Source organism: Nomascus leucogenys, chromosome 17 (genome assembly GCF_006542625.1).
Source record: "Nomascus leucogenys isolate Asia chromosome 17, Asia_NLE_v1, whole genome shotgun sequence".
Classification (NCBI taxonomy): domain Eukaryota; kingdom Metazoa; phylum Chordata; class Mammalia; order Primates; family Hylobatidae; genus Nomascus; species Nomascus leucogenys.
Genome location: NC_044397.1, coordinates 18,899,992 through 18,921,272, shown reverse-complemented (window position 1 = coordinate 18,921,272; position 21,281 = coordinate 18,899,992). Strand labels below are relative to the sequence as shown.

Here is a 21,281-nt window from a genome sequence, read left to right as displayed (position 1 = left end):
AATGCTCTGTTTGCAAGGAAGCTTCACAGCTCTTGATATTATAATTGCTGAAAAATGTGTTTTCAGATGTGTGGGCAGATTGGAAGTGATTCTACATGTGACTTGGGCACATCAGAGGTAGCACTAACTAGAGCTCTTTAATACCAGAATTATCAGTGGGAAACGGTCCTCAAAGAAATAGATTTTTGATGAAACAAGTGGAATTTTATAATTTAAATATCAACATATCAACACAGGAAATCTTTTAAATTTTTGTTCTCTATAGAAAACAAGTATTTGGTTATGGTACAGAAACTGTGCAGCCAACACTACAGCAGAGTTCATAGGCATGTTTATTTAGGACACATCTCACTCGTTTGCTTTTGAAATTTAACTGAAAGTAGGTCACAGTAGGCAAAATATTAGAAGAAAATATAGATACTTATTTTTAGTGTCCTTGATGGTACATAAGTTTGGCTCTTGTTAATTGCAAGGAGGGTAGCAGGAGGGCATGGATTTATTGCAGGATGAGGGACAGAAGGCAGAAGGGAAGAAAGATTCAGAGGGCAATTGTCAAAGACAGGCTCTGTCTAGTTTGAAGTGGATCTTAACCAAAGGTTTTGTTTTTGTTTTTTGTTGTATTGATAGGGGAAGTGAAGAAACCCTATAATAATTGAGGAGCAACAACTCATTGGGGTGTAAGCATGAAACTATTTGACTACTCTCAGCTTCTTCTTGTGGAATCCCTGCTTTACTCTGGGCATTAGGCTCCCTTGATGTCTTAATGGCGTCTGCATTCAATTCCGTAACTTCCCAGTCCCATTTCTATATGCTCTGTTTCATTATTATTATTATTATTTTTTTGAGACAGTCTTACTCTATCCCCCAGGCTGGTGTGCAGTGGCACTATCTCAGCTCACTGCAACCTCTGCCTCCCTGTTCAAGCAATTCTCATGCCTCAGCCTCCCGAGTAGCTGGGATTACAGGCATGCACCACAACACCTAGGTAATTTTTTGTATTTTAATAGTGACAGGGTTTTACCATGTTGCCCAGGCTGGTCTCAAACCCCTGAGCTGAGGTCTTCCACCCGCCTTGGCCTCCCAAAGTGCTAGGATTACAGGCGTGAGCCACCGCACATGGCATCCCATTCATTTTGAAAATTCAATCACAAAAACAAAATGTCAAAAGCAGGGAATTCCAAGTTCTCTGTTCTCCTACCCCGCTGTCCCAGTACCCGCCAGTCCAGCAAGGGCAAGGATGGGAGCTATATCTGCTCTTGCATACCCGTCTTCTCCTCCTTTCTCAGAGAGGACCACCCTAGGTTTGGAAGACAGAATGAGAGGCACGGTCATTTTACTTGACTCCTCTAGATAAGGGGTGGAGGGGGTGGGCACTGGGTGCTCTCACTGAGGTTGCTGCTGCCTCTGTAACTCCAAGAGAACTTCCCCCTCTGTAGCTGCCCATGTTGTTGCTTCCTGGGGACACATGTCCTGGCACACAGTCCCTTGACATGGGATTTCTAGCTCAGCCTGTTCTCTCCCTCACCCCAGGCTGCCCCTCACTCAAGTGATCTTCTTGTCCAACACTCTCTTGGATGTGGTACTGGCAAGATAGCTCAAGCCCACTGCTTTGTCAACTTCACTTACGGGAAACTATTTTTTGCAGCACAAATGGAGGAAATGCAGTCTGCAGCCTCATTAACAGTGAATTAGAGCACTTTGTAGAACACTAGGGGAACAAAAGAAAACAATCTGTCATTAACTCAAAAGGAATGCATCACTCCTGAAAGCATTGCAATTACATGCTGAGGCATGGAGAGGATAGAGCAAGCTCCCAAATCGTCTCCCAATTCCAAATATTAATTTAATTCCCTGAACATAGAGACCACATTCGATGCTTTAACTGATAGGAACAGATACTACATTTGTTTTTAGCCAATAGGCAGAGAATGCGTCTACTTACGCCACACCTCTCCCATTTCTCAGTTGAGGTGGAGGCTGACACCCCAGCTCCCTACAGCTCTCCAGTGCTCTCAAACTTTCCCTGATATTGCTCTGACCTGATGTAATGCTCCCAAGGAAACATTCTTTCTCACTGAAAATAATCAGTCTCAGTACCTTATTCCTGAGGCCTGACCCAAACATCTCTTTTGTGTACTCACACTCATAAACCTAAGTGGTCAGCTCCATCCTTCCAGCTCCCATATTTTCTGAACCCCTTTGGGAGTCAAGGGACAACTCTGGGAATCATGTCAACAAACCCTTTCTTTTAAACTTTTTATTATGGGCTGCATGTGGTGGCTCATGCCTGTAATCCCAGCACTTTGGGAGGCCGAGGTGGGTGGATCGTTTGAGGTTAGGAGTTCAAGACCAGCCTGGCCAACATGGCGAAAACCCATCTCTAATAAAAATACAAAAATTAGTCGGGCATGGTGGCAGACGCCTGTAATCCTAGCTACTCAGGAGGCTGAGGCAGGAGAATCACTTGAACCCGGGAGGCAGAGGTTGCAGTGAGCCGAGATAGCGCCACTGCACTCAAGCCTGGGCAACAGAACGAGACTCTGTCTAAAAAAAAAAAAAAAAGTTTTTATTATGGAAATTTCTGAACATCCACAAAAGTAGGGAGAATAGTGTGATAAACTGACATGTATCTACCATACGGCTCAACAGTTGTCCACTCATGGCCAACCTTGTTTCAAATATTCCCTCACCTACTCTCCCTTTCCTCTGAAACATGTATCCAAAATATAGGAATTCTTTTTGTTCTCTATTTTTTAAATAGAGATGGGGGTCTCACTATGTTGTCCAGGCTGTACTCGAACTCCTGGACTCAAACAATCCTCCTGCCTCAGCCTCCCAAAGTACTGGGATTACAGGCATGAGCGGCCTCTTTTTGTTCTTTTAAACCTAATTGCAATACCATCCACACACCTAAAAAATTAATAGCAATTTCTTAATTATCATCAAAAATATCTAGTACATACTCAAATTTCTTCAATTGTCCCATAAGTCAAGATCCTAACAAGGTTTACATATTGTACTTGAAACATTACTTATATGAGTCAGAGTACATTATGTTATGCTGTTATGTTTAGCAGACAACTTCAAAATTGGAGTGGCTTACAACAACCCAGATTTATTTCCTGCTCACGTGAATTCCCACTGTGAGTCAGCCCTGCATCCTCTTCACTCCTGGCTACAGGCTAAAGAAACAGTCTGTGTTTGGGATATGCCCAGTTCCTGGCAGATGGAAATGAGGAATGGCTGAAACACATGATGTCTTTTAAAGTTTCTGCTCAGAAGTAGCAATCAACCATAACATTTGCTCACATTTCACTGGTCAAAGCAAACCACATGGTCAAAGCTGATGTCAGCAGAGAGACGGAAAGTGTAATTTTCCCTATAGGAGACAGCATCTGTTATTGGGAAGAATACAACCTATTCTTACGTCTCTTTTAATTTACAGGTTCCCCTCCTCATCTTGTTTTTTCAATTATTGATTGAAGAAAATGAGTAATTTGTGCTTTAGAGTTTCCTATATTCTCTGCAGTGTGTTTGTTTAACATGTCTCCATGTCACTTCTAGTTCTTCTAAACTTGTAATTAAATCTAGAGACATAATTGGACTCAGAAAAAAAATTAAGGCCTAAATAGAAGTACTAGATCTTTATAACGCTGTGTGAAGTCATTCAAAAATCCAAATTTTGGGCCAATTTTTGACCTTCCTAGATGGTCATGTGAGTTGTATCAGTTATATCTTGCTGTGTAACAAATTATCCCCAAACTTGGTGGCTCAAACCAAAAATAATCATATATTATCTCATGGTTTCTGTGAATCAGGAATTCAGACAGGGCAGAAGGGCATGGCTTGTTTCTGCTTTATGATTTCTGGGATTTTCGCTGGAAAACTCAAGGACTGGGGGACTGAAATTATCTGGAGGCTTGACTGAGACTGAAGGCTCTGTATTCAAGGGGCTCATTCACTTCATTCACAAGCTGGCATTGGTAAATTGGTTCTCATCCATGTGGGCCTACTCATCTTGCTGCTTGAGCATCCTCACATGGTGGCTGACTCCCTGCAGAGTGATTGATCCAAAAGACCAATGTTGAAGCAGCAATGTCTTTTATGACCTAGTTTTGGGAACTCATTCACTGACACTTCTATTGTTTGCAAAACCAGCCCTTACCTAATATGTGGGAATAGTCTGCACAAAGGCATGAATACCAAGAAAGGAGGTGCACTGGGGACCATCTTGGAGGCTGACTACTATATACATTAAGTGGTTTTTGATGTTAAAAAAACAAAAAAGAGCCAGGTGCGGTGGCTCATGCCTGTAATCCCAGCACTTTGGGAGGCCGAGGCGGGTGGACCACGAGATCAGGAGCTCGAGACCAGCCTGACCAACATGAAACCCCGTCTCTAATAAAAATACAAAAATTAGCCAGCTGTGGTGGCACGTGCCTGTAATCCCAGCTACTCAGGAGGCTGAGGCAGGAGAATTGCTTGAAGCCAGGAGGTGGAGGTTGCAGTGAGCTGAGATGGCGCCACTGCACTCCAGCCTGGGCAACAAGAATGAGACTCCGTTTCAAGAAAAAAAAAGAAAAGGACAATCTACATTGTGTGTGTTCTGTGCAACAATGGTTTACAGCATTTGAGATGTCATGATCCAATAGAATTTCAGGGGAAAAGCTTAGAAGTTCCTAAATGGAACTAGTAGATCTTTTATTTTGGCATGTAAAAAGAGCAATCTGTTAACTCAACCATCATTATTTCTTAGTTTTTATAAAAGTATTTTTCATACAGAAGGATATTATCTCAAAATGAAGGATCCTTTTTTGGATGTGGAACAGGGAGAACTCTTCTAAATTGCTGGTAAGGATGTACATGGAGAATCCACTTGGAAAATATTCTATAGTCAAGATGAGGATTTACGTACTCTATCACCCAACGTTTCTGTTTTTTTTTTTTTCTTTTGAGACGGGTCTCCTATGGTGCCCAGGCTGCTGTCAAACTCCTGGCTCCAGCAAGCTACGTGAAGAACTGGGAATACAGGCACATGTCATCGTGCCCAGCTTTATCACCCAATATTTCTACTCCTAGCCATATATTTACCCTAAAGAAATGGTATACACTCATGCCAGGAGTCATGCACAAGAATGTTCACAGCAGCTTGCTAATAATAGCCCCAGACTGGCAACAAACCAAATGTCCATCACCAGTGGCATAGACAGGTAAACTGGTGTGGAGTCATCCCTCAGTATCCATGGGAGATTGGTTTCAGGCCCTTGCAGATACCAAAATCCGCAGGTGCTCAAGTCTCTTCTATAAACTGGTGTTTGCATATAAACTACACACATCCTCCTGTATAATTTAAAGTCTCTCTACATTACTTATAATACCTAATACAATGTAAATGCTATGCTATACCATATTTTTTAATTTGTATTGTTATTGTCATATTGGGTTTTTAAATATGTTTTTGATCTATGGTTGGTTGTATTAGTGGATGCAGAACCAGCAGATATGGAGGGCCAACTGTATATTCATACTATATGCTTCCATTTTTATAGTCTCCAAATAAGCAATACAGGCATACCTCATTTTACCGCATTTCACTTTATTGGACTTCACAGATACTGCGTTTTTTACAAATTGAAGATTTGCAGCAACCCTGGCATCAAGCAAGCCTACTGATGCCATTTTTCCAACAGCAAGTGCTCACTTGTGTCTCTGTGTTACACTTTGGTAATTCTCACAATATTTCACACTTTTTCATTATTATTATATCTGTTTTGGTGATCCGTGATCAGCGATCTTTGATGTTACCATGTAATTGTTTTGGTGCACCATAAACCACATCCATAGAGGATGATTAACTTAATCCATAAAATGTTGTATGTGTTCTGACTTCTTCAACAACCAGTCTCCTATCTCTCCCTCTTGTTGGGCCTCCCCATTCCCTGAGACACAAAAATATTGAAATTAGGCCAATTAATAACTCTACAATGACCTGTAAGTGTTCAAGTGAAAGAAAGAGTCACATGTCTCTCACCTTAAATTAAAAGCTAGAGACAATTAAGCTTAGTGTGGAAGGCATGTCAAAAGCCAAGATAGAATCCCAGCACTTTGGGAGGCCGAGGCGGGCAGATCACGAGGTCAAGAGATCGAGACCATCCTGGCCAACATGGTGAAACCCTGTCTCTACTAAAAGTACAAAAATTAGGTGGGCGTGGTGGCACACACCTGTAGTCCCAGCTACTCGGGAGGCTGAGGCAGGAGAATCTCTTGAACCTGGGAGGCAGAGGTTGCAGTGAGCCAAGATTGCGCCACTGCACTCCAGCCTGGCGAAAGAGTGAGACTCCATCTCAAGAAAAAAAAAAAATCCAAGATAGGCCAAAAGCTAGACCTCTTGTGCCAAATAGTTAGCCAAGTTATGTATAGAAAGGAAAAGTTCTTGAAGGAAATGAAAAGTGCTACTTCATTGAGCACATGGATGATAAGAAAGCAAAACAAACATTGCTGAGATGGAGCAAGTTTGAGTGATCTGGACAGATCAAACCAGTCACAATATTCTCTTGCATCAAAGCCTAATCCAGAGCAAGGCCCTAACTCACTTCAATTTTATGAAGGCTGAGAATGGTGAAAAAGCTGCAGAAGAAAAATTTGAAGCTAGCAGAAGTTGGCTCATGAGATTTAAAGAAAGCCATCTCCGTAATATAAAAATGCAAGGTGAAAGAGAAAGTGCTGATATAGAAGCTGCAGCAAGTTATCCAGAAGATCTAGCAAGATCATCGATGAGGGTGCCCACACTAAATAACACATTCCCAGTGTAGATGAAACAGGCTTATATTAGAAGAAGGTGCCCTCTAGATCTTTCATAGCTAGAGAAAAGAAGTCAATGCTTGGGTTCAAAGCTTCAAAGGACATGCGGACCCCTTCTGGGGGAGCCAATGCAGCTGGTGACTTTAAGTCAAAGCAAATGCTTATTTACCATTCTGAAAATCCTAGGGCCCTTAAGAATTATGCTTCACATATTCTGCCTGTGCTCTATAAATGGAAGTACAAAGCCTTGATGATAGCACATCCATCTATTTATAGCATGGTTACCACTTTTTTTTTTGAGACACTGTTTTGCTCTTATCACCCAGGCTGGAGTGCAATGGCACGATCTCGGCTCACTGCAACCTCCGCCTCCCAGGTTCAAGTGATTCTCCTGCCTCAGCCTCCCAAGTAGCTGGAATTACAGGCATGTGCCACCACGCCCAGCTAATTTTGCTATTTTTAGTAGATACAGGGTTTCACCATATCGGCCAGGCTGGTCTCAAACTCCTGATCTCAGGTGATCCACACGCCTTGGCCTCCCAAAGTGCTAGGATTACAGGTGTGAGCCACTGCACCCGGTGGGGTGTCACAACTGGTTTAAGCCTTCTGTTGAGACCTACTGCTTAAAAGAAAAGGATTTCTTTCAAAATATTACTGCTCATTGACAATTCACCTTGTCACCCAAGAGCTCTAAGGGAGATGTACAAGGAGATTAATATTGTTTACATGTGCACTAACACAGCATCCATTCTGTATTCCATGGATCAAGGAGTCACTTTACCTTTCACGTTTTATCATTTAGGAAATACATTTTGTGAGGCTATAGCTGCCATAGACAGTGATTCCTCTGATGTATCTGGGGGAAAAAATAGGAAACCTTCTAGAAAGGATTTCCCATTAAGAACATTTGTGGTTCATGGGAGGAGGTCAAACTATCACCATTAACAGGAATTTGGAAGAAGTTGATTCCAACCCTCATGGATCACTTTAAGGGATTCCAGATTCACAGAAGGAAACCCCGTCTCTACTAAAAATACAAAAAAATTAGCCGGGCGTGGTGGCGGGTGCCTGTAGTCCCAGCTACTCGGAGAGGCTGAGGCAGGAGAATGGCGTGAAGCCGGGAGGCGGAGCTTGTGGTGAGCCGAGATCGTGCCACTGCGCTCCAACCTGGGTGACAGAGCGAGACTCCATCTCAAAAAAAAAAAAAAGAAGAAAGAAAAAAGAAAAAGAAAAAGATTCACAGAAGTAAGTAACTGCAGATGTGATGGAAATAGCAAGAACTAGAATTAGAAGTAGAGCCTGAAGATGTGACTGAATTGCTGCAATCTCTTGATAAAACATGAACAGATTAAGAGTTGCTTCTTAAAGTGGTTTCCTGAGATAGAATCTACTCTTCATGAAGATGCTATGAACATTGTTGAAATGACAGCAAAGAATCTAGAATATTATATAAACTCAGTAAAGCAGCAGCCTCGTATGAGCGGATTGATGCCAATTTTGAAAGGTCTACTATGGTAAAATGCTATCAAACAGCATCACATGCTATAGAGAAATATGTCATGAAGGAAAGAATCCATCAGTGCAACAAACATCATTGTTGTCTTTTTTTCCTTGAGACAGAGTCTCACTATGTTGCCCAGGCTAGTCTTGAACTCATGGGCTCAAGCAGTCCTCTGGGCTCAACTTCCCAAAGTGCTGGAATTACAGACGTGAGACACTGTGCCAAGCCCATTGTTGTCTTATTTTTTAAAATTTCCACAGCCCAGCCTGGGCAACATAGTGAAACCCCCTCTCTACAAAAAGTGCAAAAAATTAGCCAGGCATGGTGCCATGTGCCTGTAGTTCCAGCTACCCGGGAAGCTGAGGTGGGAGAATCACTTGAGCCCAGGAGGTCAAGGCTGCGGTGAGCTGAGATCACACCACTGCATTCCAGTGGTGTGCAGTAAGACCCCGTCTCAAAAAAAAAAATTTTTTTTTCACAGTCACTTCAACCTTCAGCAACCACCACTTTAATCAGTCAGCAAGCATCACTATCGTGGCAAAACTCTCCACCAGCAAAAAGATTACAAGTCACTAAAGTCTCATGATGGTTTATGGTTTTTAGCAATAAAGTACTTTTAAATAATGGTATGGTATTGATTCCTTTTTTTTTTTTTTTTTTTCGAGATGGAGTCTCACTCTGTCGCCCAGGCTGGAGTGCAGTGGCGCGATCTTGGCTCACCACAAACTCTGCCTCCTGGGTTTACACCATTCTCCTGCCTCAGCCTCCCGAGTAGCTGGGACCACAGGCTCCCACCACCGTGCTGCCGGCTAATTTTTTTGTATTTTTAGTAGAGACGGGGTTTCACTGTGTTAGCCAGGGTAGTCTCAGTCTCCTGACCTCGTGATCCACCCGCCTTGGCCTCCCAAAGTGCTGGGATTACAGGCGTGAGCCACCGTGCCTGGCTGGGATTGATTCTTTTAGACATAATGCTATTGCACACTTAAACTACAGTATAGTGTAAACATAACTTTTATGTGCATTGGAAAACCAAGAAATTTGTGTGACTTGCTTTATTGTGATATTTACTGTATTGCAGTAGTCTGGAACCAAATCTGTAATATCTCCAAGGATGACTGCACTAAAGTCTACTGTTTCGAGATGCTTTTTTTTTTTTTTTTTTTTTTTTTTTTTTTTTTCAGAGATAGGACCTTGCTATGTTACCCAGGCTGGACTTAAATTCCTGGGACCAAGCAATCCTTCCACCTCTGACTCCCAGTAGGTGGGACTACAGGTATACACCACTGCACCTGGCTAATAGCTCATTTTGGTACTGGACACCTAGTAGCATTTTGTTACACTTGTTGATGAAGCACCTATTATATTCCAGGAACTTTACTACTTGTTTCACATACATTATGCAGTGTTTTATAATTTTTTTTTTTTTTGAGACAGAGTCTCACTCTGTCGCCCAGGCTGGAGTACGATGGCACGATCTCGGCTCACTGCAACCTCTGCCTCATGGGTTCAAGTAATTCTCCTGCCTCAGCCTCCTGAGTAGCTGGGATTACAGGTGAACACCACCATGCCTGGTTAATTTTTGTATTTTTAGTAGAGATGGGGTTTCATTATATTGGCCAGGCTGGTCTTGAACTCCCGACCTCGGGTGATCTGCCCACCTTGGCCTCCGAAAGTGCTGGGATTACAGGCTTGAGCCACCGCGCCTGGACCGTGTTTTATAGTTTATAATATTTTATTTCATTCTCACAACAGGCTGGGCATGGTGGCTCATGCCTGTAATCCCAACATTTTGGGAGGCCTAGGTGAGAGGACCACTTGATCCCAGAAGTTCAACACTAGGCTGGGTAACATAGCAAGACCTTATCACTACAAAAAAAAAAAAAAAAAATTAGCCAGCCATGGTGGCACACACCTGTAGTCCCAGCTACTCAGGAGGCTAAGGTGGGAGCATTGCTTGAGCCCAGGAGTTTAAGGATGCAGCTAGCTACAATCATGCTACTGCATTCCAGCCTGGGCAACAGAATGAGACCCTATCTCTTAAAAAAATAAATAAATACATACATAAATACATAAATAAAATAATAAAAACAAAAAATAGAGTCATGTTCATAACAATCCAATGAAATAGATGAGAGACCTTTAGTTATTTCCACTTTTCAAAGAGGCCATTGAGGTTCCTAAGGTTAAGTGTCCTGCCTAAAGTGATTGTTAAGGGCTGGCCACACCTTGCCACGCCCACAGCCACTTGGCAGTTAGGTAGGTAGCCCTGAATGGTCCTGGGACAGGATTTGCTTTGATGGTATCTCCTGGTCCCTTCCCTATTCCATAGCTGATTTTGCCAGAGGTGGTAACTGACTCAAGGGCAGCCAAGCTACAAGGCCCAGGTATAAGAGGTTACCTAGAGCAAAAGCTCTGCCCAAACAGGAATGATGGTGATTAGGTACATAATTAGATTATCTAGAAAACATTTTGTGGGAAATACAGGGAGGATGTTGTCATTGGTAGGAAAAGCTGAAAGCTACCAGAGATGAGAAAATCATTGTCTTTGTCTGTCTTGTCTTGCTATAACAAAATACCACAGACTGTGTCATTAACAAAGAATAGAAATTTAGGCCAGGCACAGTGCCTCATGCCTGTAATCCCAGCACTTTGGGAGGCCGAGGCAGGTGGATCATTTGAGGCCAGGAGTTTGAGACCAGCCCGGCCAACATGGCAAAACCCTATCTCTACAAAAAATACAAAAATTAGCTGGGCGTGATGGCACACATCTGTAATTCCAGCTGGGCTGAGGCATGAGGACTGTTTGAACCCAGGAGACAGAGATTGCAGTGAGCTGAGATTTGGCCACTGCACTCCAGCCTGGGAGACAGAGTGACAACTGCTGTTTCAAAAAAAAAAAAAAAAAAGAATAGAAATTTTCTTCGGCTGGGCGCAGTGGCTCACGCCTGTAATCCCAGCACTTTGGGAGGCCGAGGCGGGCGAATCACGAGGTCAGGAGATCGAGACCATCCTGGCTAACACGGTGAAACCCCGTCTTTACTAAAAATACAAAAAATTAGCCGGGCGAGGTGGCAGGCGCCTGTAGTCCCAGCTACGTGGGAGGCTGAGGCAGGAGAATGGCGTGAACCGCGGGGGGCGGAGCCTGCAGTGAGCTGAGATCGCGCCACTGCACTCCAGCCTGGGTGAAAGAGCGAGACTCCGTCTCAAAAAAAAAAAAGAAATTTGTTTCTTACAATTCTGGAGGCTGGGAAGTTCAAGGTTGAGGACTCTGCATCTGGTGAGGTCCTTCTTGCTGTGTCATCCAGAGAGCATGAGAAAGCCAGAAAGGAAGGAAGCCAAATTTATCTTTTATCAGTAACCTACTCCCAAGATAACTAACCCAGTCCTGCAATAACAACATTAATCCATTCATGAGGGCAGAGCCCTCATGACCTAATTACCTCTTAAAGGTTCCACCTCTCAACTCCATTGCATTGGGATTTAAGTTTTCAACACATGAACAGATTAAGTATTGCTTCTTAAAGTGGTTTCTCGAGATAGAATGTACTGCTATGGCTTGAATGTGTCCCTCACATTCAAGCCATAGCCGCTGTGCACATATACTATAAGGCAACAGGAATCATCCATAAACAGGGAGTGAGTAAGAGTAAGGTAACTATAAATAGAAAACATACGTACTGTGTACAAATAGAAGGCAAGCTTTTAAAATGGCATTGGCAGGAGCACTGAAGCAGAGATTTCACAGGACAAGTTATCATAATGGTGGGGGAACAGCACTCCTGCTGCTGAGTGGGCTTAGACCAGCCTCCTCTGACTTTTTAAAAAAAGTTTCAGCCCATGGCCAGACTATAAGGACAGTGATCAAAAAAGACTGAGCCATCAGGTAGAGTGGCTCATGCCTGTAATCCCAGCACTTTGAGAGGCCAAGGTGGGAGGATCACCTGAGCTCAGGAGTTCAAAACCACCCTGGGCAACATAGTGAAACCTTATCTCTACAAAAAAACAAAAATAAAAAAATGAGGTGGGAGGATCGCTTGTGCCCAGGAGGTCGAGGCTGCAATGAGCTGTGATCATGCCAGTGCACACTGCATTCTCACCTGGGTGACAGAGAAAGACCCTGCCTCAAAAAAAAAAAAAAAAAAAAAAAAAGCAAGACTGAACTTAGAGGTGATGACTATCATATCTCATCTGATTATAAGAGTAAAGCCTTTTTTCCCAAAGTACTGATAGAAAAGTAACAGAGAGAAGGCTGGGCATGGTGGCTCATGCCCATAATCCCAGCACTTTGGGAGGCCAAGGCAGGCAGATCACCTGAGGTTAGGAGTTCGAGACCAGCCTGGCTACAAGGCGAAACCCCGTCTCTACTAAAAAATACTGAAAAGTTAACCAGTTGTGATGGCGGTCGCATGTAATCCCAGCTACTCGGGAGGCTAAGGCAGGAGAATTGCTTGAACCTGGGAGGCAGAAGTTGCAATGAACCGAGACTGTGCACTGCACTCCAGCCTGGGCAGGAAGAGCAAAACTCTATCTCAAAAAAAAAAAAAAAAGAAAGAAAGAAAGAAAAGAAAAGTAGCAGAGAGAAAATAAGAAAGTTAGAGAATCAATCCGGAAGACTATCATCCGATCAACAGGATAGAGAGATATTTTTAAAAAGAAGGAATAGGAAAAAATGGAGTGGAGGAAATTATCAAAGAAATAATAGAAGAAAAATTTCTACCACCAATTGATGTAAATCTTCAGAAGATAAGTCCCACTGAGTGCTCAGTGTAACAAATCAAACAAATGAACAACAACAATAAAGCCATGACATACCCTCATATAATCCCAGAACGTTAAGAAGAAAGAACAAATCCTAAAAGCTTCAGTAAAGTAAAAACAGGTGACACACGAAGGAGTAGGTAGCAGAATGGTACTGGACTTTCTCATTCACTTTCTAAAAGTTTTGTAAAATAATTATAAATATTTATAAGACATACATGTATTACATACATATGTAATATACATATTCATATGTATATCATATATATTTGTATGTACATAGGAAAAGGCCTAGAAAGGTACATACCAAAATATTAATAGTGATTACCTTTAAGAAATAGCAGCACTATGGCAGGTTTTTTGGTTTTTTTTTAGAGATGAGAGTCTCACTATGTTGCCCAGGCTGGTCTCAAATTCCTGGCCTCAAGTGGTCCACTCACCTCGGCCTCCCAAAGTGCTGGGATTACAGGTGTGAGCCACCGTGCCCGGCCCCATTATGGTGATTTTAAAATATGTCCACAAATATGTTCCTACTTCTCTCTCCAAAAGGTGGGGCTTGATTTCACTTCCCTAAATATGAACTGGACTGAGTGGTGTGTGTGTGTGATTTATTAGATTCAACCATAAAAGTCCTTTGGCTTCTTTCTTGCTCTATCTTTTGGATTGCTCACCCTGGGGAAAGCTAGCTTCCATGTTATGAAGACATCCACACAGTGCTATGTGATGGCCCACGTGGTGAAGAAGTGAGGCCTCCTGCCCATGACCAGCATCACTCACCAGGCTTACTTTGGCAGTGGGTCTTGCAGCCCCAGCCAAGCCTTCAGATGACTACAGCCCTTGCAAGCATCATGGCTGCAACCTGTGAGAGACGCTGGACCAAGAGCCACTCAGCTAAGCTACCCCGGCTTCCTGATCCACAGAAACTATGTGAGTCATTACGTTTCAGGGATAATTTCTTACATGGCAATAGATAACTGAAATAAGTATAAACAGGAGAAAGGTAAGGGAGAACATTTTACTTCTTAGATTTTTTTTTTTTTTGAGATGGAGTCTTGCTCTGTTGCCCAGGCTGGAGTGCAGTGGCATGATCTTGGCTCAATGTAACCTCTGCCTCCCAGGTACAAGCGATTCTCCTGCCTCAGCCTCCCCCAGTCGCTGGGACTATAGGCACGCACCACCATGCCCGGTTAATTTTTGTATTTTTCGTAAAGTCGCTATGATGGCCAGGCAGGTCTCAAACTCCTGACCTCGTGATCCATCGGCCTTGGCCTCCCAAAGTGCTGGGATAACAGGCATGAGCCACCGCACCCAGCCTAGATTGTTATATTCATATTCATTGTTTACGTTTTTACAATCAGTGTTTGTAATTTAACTATTAAGAAAGGTGGGGGCGGGGGTGGGGGCAGCCATGGTGGTTCACATCTGTTATCCCAGGACTTTGGGAGGCCAAAGCAGGAAGGATCGCTTGCATCCAGGAGTTCAAGACCAACCGGGGAACACAGCAAGACCCTGTCTCTATAAAAATTAAAAATTAGCTGGATGTGGTAGCAGTGCACATCTGTAATCCCGGCTACCTAGGAGCCTGAAGTAGGAAGATCGCTCAGGCCTGGAGGTTCAGGCTGCACTGAACCGTGATCCTACCACTGTGCACTTCAGCCTGGGTGACAGAGTAAGACCTGTCAAAAAAAAAAAAAAAAAAAAAAAAAGGAGAGACAGGCAGCCTTTAAGGAAAAATAGCACATTTGCTGGATCTATAAATAATAATACATATTTTGACAAATATATAAGAAACTCTTTCAGTGACTAGTAGTGGTGACTGCATATATAAGGAAACAGGCAAAGAATATATTAAATATCTGCTCCTGGTGATATAAAACATAAAATATTGCCAGTCATTGATCGTTATTATGTTGTTCTAATTGAATATTTCCCAGTCATCCCTAATGTGCTGAGGAAGAGACCACAGAGGGGCATTTCTCTCGTTGCACAAACGTTTATGTTTGTGTTAACAAAGGACAAAGAACTCCTTTCTGATTTTTTTCCTTAAAGAACCAGTAGTTCAACTTGCAGTATTGATTATTGTGATGTCACTAGTAAGATATCAGTGAAAGAAGTTAAGTAAGCATTCAATATCTGCTTCTTCATTATCACCTCCATAGTCTTCCTCAGTGTTGCACCCATTAGAACTTCAGTATTGTCTTTTGCTCACAGCATTTCTTCTCTTCCCAATTATTTTATGTCTGCACTACTTGGGCAAACCCAACAAATCAGTCTAGCCAGGTTGCAGAGTAAGGACTTCCTAGAAAAAGACCACTGGCTTAATTACTTCCCCTGCTCATAGTTACATGTAATTCCTGTTGAGCTAATGGTACCAGGGGACTGATGTCTGCATCCTGTAGCAAATATTCCCATCATTTCTTCCTCTCCACTTAAAAACATTCTTTAGCTCTTACTGAAGTTAAGGGCCCCAGAGTTCTTTGTGTGAGTGTTGTATGTGCTGTTATATGGATTTTATCCATGTACCAGATTTGGTTTAAAGTGAACATTAGTCTTGCCTGTTATATAAACTAAACATCTGCAATTTTCCATGTGTAATGATACCATCAAGGGAGGAAGGAGTGTAAGAGAAGAAGGGGGAAAAGCATTAAAAAGAGAATATCAGGCTAAGACAAAGGAACCTAGACCTAGACTGTCTGAAAAGTTAAACTAATTGTTTTCCTTAAATTATATCATCAACCCAATGTGGGGGGTTCAGGGCCATTCCAGTCACGGTCATTGCAGCTACCACCCAAGTAGTATAAAAACTGCTGTCAACCTGTTCTTGTTCATTTTTAGCATCCAGATTTAATTAGTGTTAAGGCAGGAACTTGACACCTATTTGACACACTTCAAATGTGTTAGTAAAACAGTTCTCCCCAACATCCTCCCCTAGTCCCCTTTGCTAACAGAGAGCATCCACTATAACTTCAGATCTAACCCTGTTTTGACTACGGAAAGCAGGGCTTTTGGGTACTGACTGTTTTATGGTCTCATTTGGATTATAGTGGGCAAACAAGGTGAGATAAAGTCCAAATAAACGCCTCTGAAATTCCCATGCTTGTGTGGATTTATTTGGCCCTTTGATGTCTTTTTTGTTTCTCTGTTGGAATGTTTCAAATATGCACTTAAGTCACCCATAGAAAAGGCTGCTAATGTAAACGGACGTGTGTTTAGAATGGGTTGTCATCTTAACCTTCCCAGAGATGCAAAACCCATAAAAACACAAAGGGTCGATTGGAATTACCTCTTCTGTTTCTTCTTCTAAATATGAGAGGTTGCAGAGTTCAAATTGCCCTTTCCTTCGCCTCTCTTTATTTATTCAGGTGATTCAAATTTTGGCTGTTATACGAAGGGGTTGACCCTCAACTCTAAGACATTCCTCTTAAAATTAAGTTTTGACTTCCTTGCTTAACTGATTATTTTAAGAATACTATTTGAGTCTTTGATACTCTCACAGTGATTTCCACTAAAAAAATCTACAGGAACACAAAAGTATGTAACCAGAAGTATTTGAATTCATATTGTAAATGCTGTTTTTGAGTTTAGAAAATATTTTGTCATAAAAGTATTATACAAAAAAAATTGAGGCCGGGTGCAGTGGCTCACACCTGTAATCCCAGCACTTTGGGAGGCCAAGTCAGGTGGATCACTTGAGGTCAGGAGTTTGACACCAGCCTGGCCAACATGGTGAAACCCTGTCTCTACTAAAAATACAAAAATTAGCTGGGCATGGTGGCACATGCCTGCAGTCCCAGCTATTCAGGAGTCTGAGGCAGGAGAATCACTTGAACCCAGGAGGTGGAGGCTACAGTGAGCCGAGGCAGCGCCACTGCACTCCAGGCTGAGCAATAGAGTAAGACTCTGTCTCAAAAAAAAAAAAAAAATTGAGGAACAAAGGGGAAAATTCATCCATAATCTATAACACACAGACAAATACTGCTAAAACAGACCTAATAGGGGTGAGATGGGAAATTGGCCCATCCACGCACATCCAGATTAGTGTGTTGAAGGTAGTATGTACTGGAATCAATGGAACTGTAAATGTTTACAGACTGCTTTTCCACGTAACATTATATCACAAGGCCGGGTGTGGTGGCTCTCGCCTGTAATCCCAGCACTTTGAGAGGCTGAGGTGGGTGGGTCGCCTGAGGTCGGGAGTTCGAGACCAGTCTGGCCAACATGGTGAAACCCTGTCTCTACTAAAAATACAAAAATTAGCTGGGCATAGTGGTGGGCGCCTGTAATGCCAGCTACTTGGGAGGTTGAGGCAGGAGAATCACTTGAACCTGGGAGGCAGAGGTTGCAGTCAGCCAAGATCGTGCCATTGTACTCCAGCCTGGGTGACAAGAGTAAGACTTCGTCTCAAAACGAAAACAAAAAAAATTATATCACAAGCGTTTTATCTTTATAAAAGAAAATTATATTTAGGTTTATAATTTTTTAAGAATGTGCTTAGAGAAATAAAAATCTAGCTATATTATATTAATATCAACTTTGGTTGAATACTTAAGGCCTTACCATTAGCTATGTAGGATAAATAAATTACAGTGCAAAAACTATTTTAAAAGCTTAAAGGATCATCCTTTTCTTGCTAAAAATTACATCTCTTCTAGAAGCAGGTCAATGGTACACAACCATGCTCTGTTTGAGACCTCTAGAGAGAATCAGTGTCTCTGCTGTGCTTGAGTGCATACTTTACTTTGAAATGTGAATCCCTGTCAGCATTATTATAGTGAGAGCAATATTATATATATATATATAAAATGCTGTTAATGAACTTCTGAAAATCATAAACACTCTTTAGGGATCAAAGGTGAGAATTATTCAATAGTGAAGAGAGCCCCTTAAAGCAATTGGTTATCATCTGGGGTAATAGGAAACATTCTGAAGTTATCACTTGTTAGGTATCAAGCTATCAAGTTACCACTTGATAGCATAATGCTGCCTCTCAATTTGATGGTATTGTCTGTCCAACTCACTCAGCATACCAAGTATCTCCTTGTCCACAATCTTATTTTAGTCATTTTTGTTTCGGGGCTTGTGGTGATCAGTTTTAAGTCCTTAGGTAAGTTAGTTCAGTTGGTCACCTCATTATACTAACGAGGCCAAGGAAGTACGGCCCCATTGGTTACCATACTTCAGCTTTGTCGAGAGAATTATTTCTTACATAAACCATTTCCTCTACTCTGTTTTTCTCCACTTCTCCCAACCCCCAAAATTGTGAGGTTGTAAGCAGCTCAACATGTTATACTAGGAGGCCAGGGAAAAAGCATAGGTTTTGGAATCCGGTGAAACTAAAATCAAATCTACATATTAGATGGGTCTCTTGGACAAATAACTTGGCCTGTCTAAGCCTCCAATTTCTCATCTGAAAATTGGAGTTAAACAATATCCAAATGTATTATAAGAATTAGATAACATAAGTGACATCACACACAGCTAGCACATAATAGGCACTCCGTGATGCTATTTCTTTGATAGGCATTGGTGCTGTTCGCCAACATTTTCTGGTGCTACCCTTTCTGGCACATAGTAGAAGTGCACTTCATGGCTCACTTTTGGTTACCTGAGGCCATGGGACTGGTTCCAGATAGTGAGTTGTGAGCAAAAAGTGACATATACTTGAAACTGCCAAAGCAAGGCCCATTTTCCTTTCGACATGGTGGCTGGCAATGTTCAAGATGATGGTTGCTGTCTCAGCTTGAGCTCCACAGCTATAATGAGGAGTGTGTCCCAGCTAACACATGAAGGATGAGTGGAATGAATAAGAAACAAGTTTTGTTATCTTCAGCCACTGGGATTTTGGTGGAGGTGTTCTTGCAGCGTAATTCAACCTTTCCTGCTGCTCCTGCTGCTTTCCTCTACCAAACAACCAACAGTTCAAACTGAGAAAAAAGGAACATCATTTAATTGGTGGCTTGAGGGATGTCTGATTGGTTCTCTGATCTCACCCTGGTCATATGGGGAAGTCACTTGTCCAGATTGAAGCTAGAATGAACTTTTCTTGTGTTGGGGATGGATCCATGCTTCCACATGGAGTGAGACATGGTCTCACTCTGTCACCCAGGCTGGAGTGCAGTGATGCAGTCATAGCTCGCTGCAACCTTAGGTCCTGGGCTCAAGTGGTCCTCAGCCTCCCACGTAGCTAGGACTACAAATGTGAGCCACTGAGCAGGCCTTTATCAGTTAAAATATGTAAATGTTCTGTTCCCCCAACTCCCATGAGTTTACTAGATTTATTAATAAAATAATCTCTTTAAACAGCTAGTTGAGTATAACCTAGCAGCAATAAAACACTATCCTAGAATGTCAAATTCTATTTCAACAAATGTTATTACTACCAGTGTCTCTGAATAATAAGAATGTTTACCAACTCTAGTTGATAATTTTATATAATATTTGCCATAGCTAAATTTCATGACAATAATTGTGAACCTCTCTCAGTGTTCAGCACAGAGATAGCTGACTTATGGTACTTCATAGAAAAATAAAAGGTAACCGTTCTTTTTTTTTTTTTTTTTGAGATGGAGTTTTGCTCTTGTTGCCCAGGCTGGAGTGCAATGGCACGATCTCGGCTCACCACAACCTCTGCCTCCCGGCTTCAAGCAGATTCTCCTGCCTCAGTCTCCCGAGTACCTGGGATTACAGGCATGCACCACCATGCCCGGCTAATTTTGTATTTTAATAGAGACGGGGTTTCTCTATGTTGGTCAGGCTGGCCTCGAACTCCCAACCTCAGGTGATCCGCCCCCCTTGGTCTCCCAAAGTGCTGGGATTACAGGCGTGAGCCACCGTGCCCGGCCTAAGGTAACCATTCTTAAGGTGTTATTGGCAGGTGGTCAGGGGCCCAGTTTCCTTCTAGCTTTCTGCTCTACCATCCTTAGCATGTGGCTCTTGTCCTCTTAGTTGCAAGGTGGCTGCCTTTCTTGCAGGTATCCTCATTACAGACAGAATGAAAAAGGAAGGGCAAAGAGCAAAATATACATGCCAGCTGGGTCTGTCCTTTTTTCATCAGAATCTGCTGCTTTCCTGGAAACCTCTCCCTATAGAATCATGTGATCACCATAGCTGTAAGGGAGTCTGTGGGAGTATTTTAGCTGGGCACACTGCCACCCCAAACAAAATCATATTTCTGTTAACAAAAAAAGAAGAACAGAAAGGATCTTGGGTAGAGAACGAGTCATATCTTCCATTGAGCCTTAAGTGCATTATCTCATATCTTTGCAACAAAACTATGAAGTACTTACTATTATTTCCTGGTTTTCCTCCCATGTTTTACATTAGGAAACTGAGGCACAGAGGGCTTAACTAACTGACCTAGAGTCACCCAGATGATGGGTGAGAAAACTGGGATCTGAAGCTAGGCAGTCTTTGGAAGATGAATTTCAAATAATCACAAAAGGCAAAAGTGGAAAGTCTGTCAAGTTTAGAGATTGGTTCTGGGCATGCCAAGGTCTCCTGGGCAATCTGCCAGCAGGTCCCTGTGGGAGGCAGTTATGATGTCATGTCTTTCCTGCTGTAACCACACACTTTCAGACTCCAGATAGTCCTAAGGCAGCTGTGACAAGCATCTGTATTAGCTTACTAGTGAGGCAGGGTTCATGGGTCCAAAAAACTTGGCACATCAGTGCTTCTGGGCAGCAACATGGATTGGGGAAGGGGTGAGGCAAAGGTGTGGCCTTTCTGCCCTCTTAGCTTAGGGTGTGTGTTTCAGACATGCTATAAAGTACTTCAGGTTCAAGGAGAAAACAAAATCTTTTGAAGCAATAAATATTGACAAAAACTTAAATAATTATTAAAGTGCTGGACTTTTTTTTTTTTTTTTGGACTCACTCTGTTATCTTTATTCATTGTTTTACTTAACTTTAACAGCTCCTGGCCTGTAGTAGAAAACATGAAATGTAGCAACAAGAAGAAAGACTCCGCTCAGGGCAGGAGAGCAGAGGCACTGGGAGCCAGCCAGTGTTCTCAGGTTGTAAAATAAAATCTCTAGACCAATTGGACATTGGCCTCAGGCCATGGCAGTGATTAATGCCAGAGTTGTAAAAAGTGCCGTGGTGGGAACGGTTAGCCAGGTTGTACTGTGTGTGTGTGTGTGTGTTTGTGTGTGTGTGTATGTGCTGGTTTTTTCCTTAAAGTAGCTTAATATGAAACACATAATTCTCAGTTGTTTTGGAATCTA

The 21,281-nt window shown here is 42.4% G+C and overlaps 1 non-coding gene across 1 annotated transcript; it reads right to left on the bottom strand.

Moving 5' to 3' along the window:
• Nucleotides 1-1,746: 1,746 nt before the first annotated feature.
• Nucleotides 1,747-1,934, bottom strand: LOC115831091. The gene has a single exon (XR_004026631.1). It is a non-coding gene; the product is annotated as a U2 spliceosomal RNA (small nuclear RNA).
• Nucleotides 1,935-21,281: the final 19,347 nt, after the last annotated feature.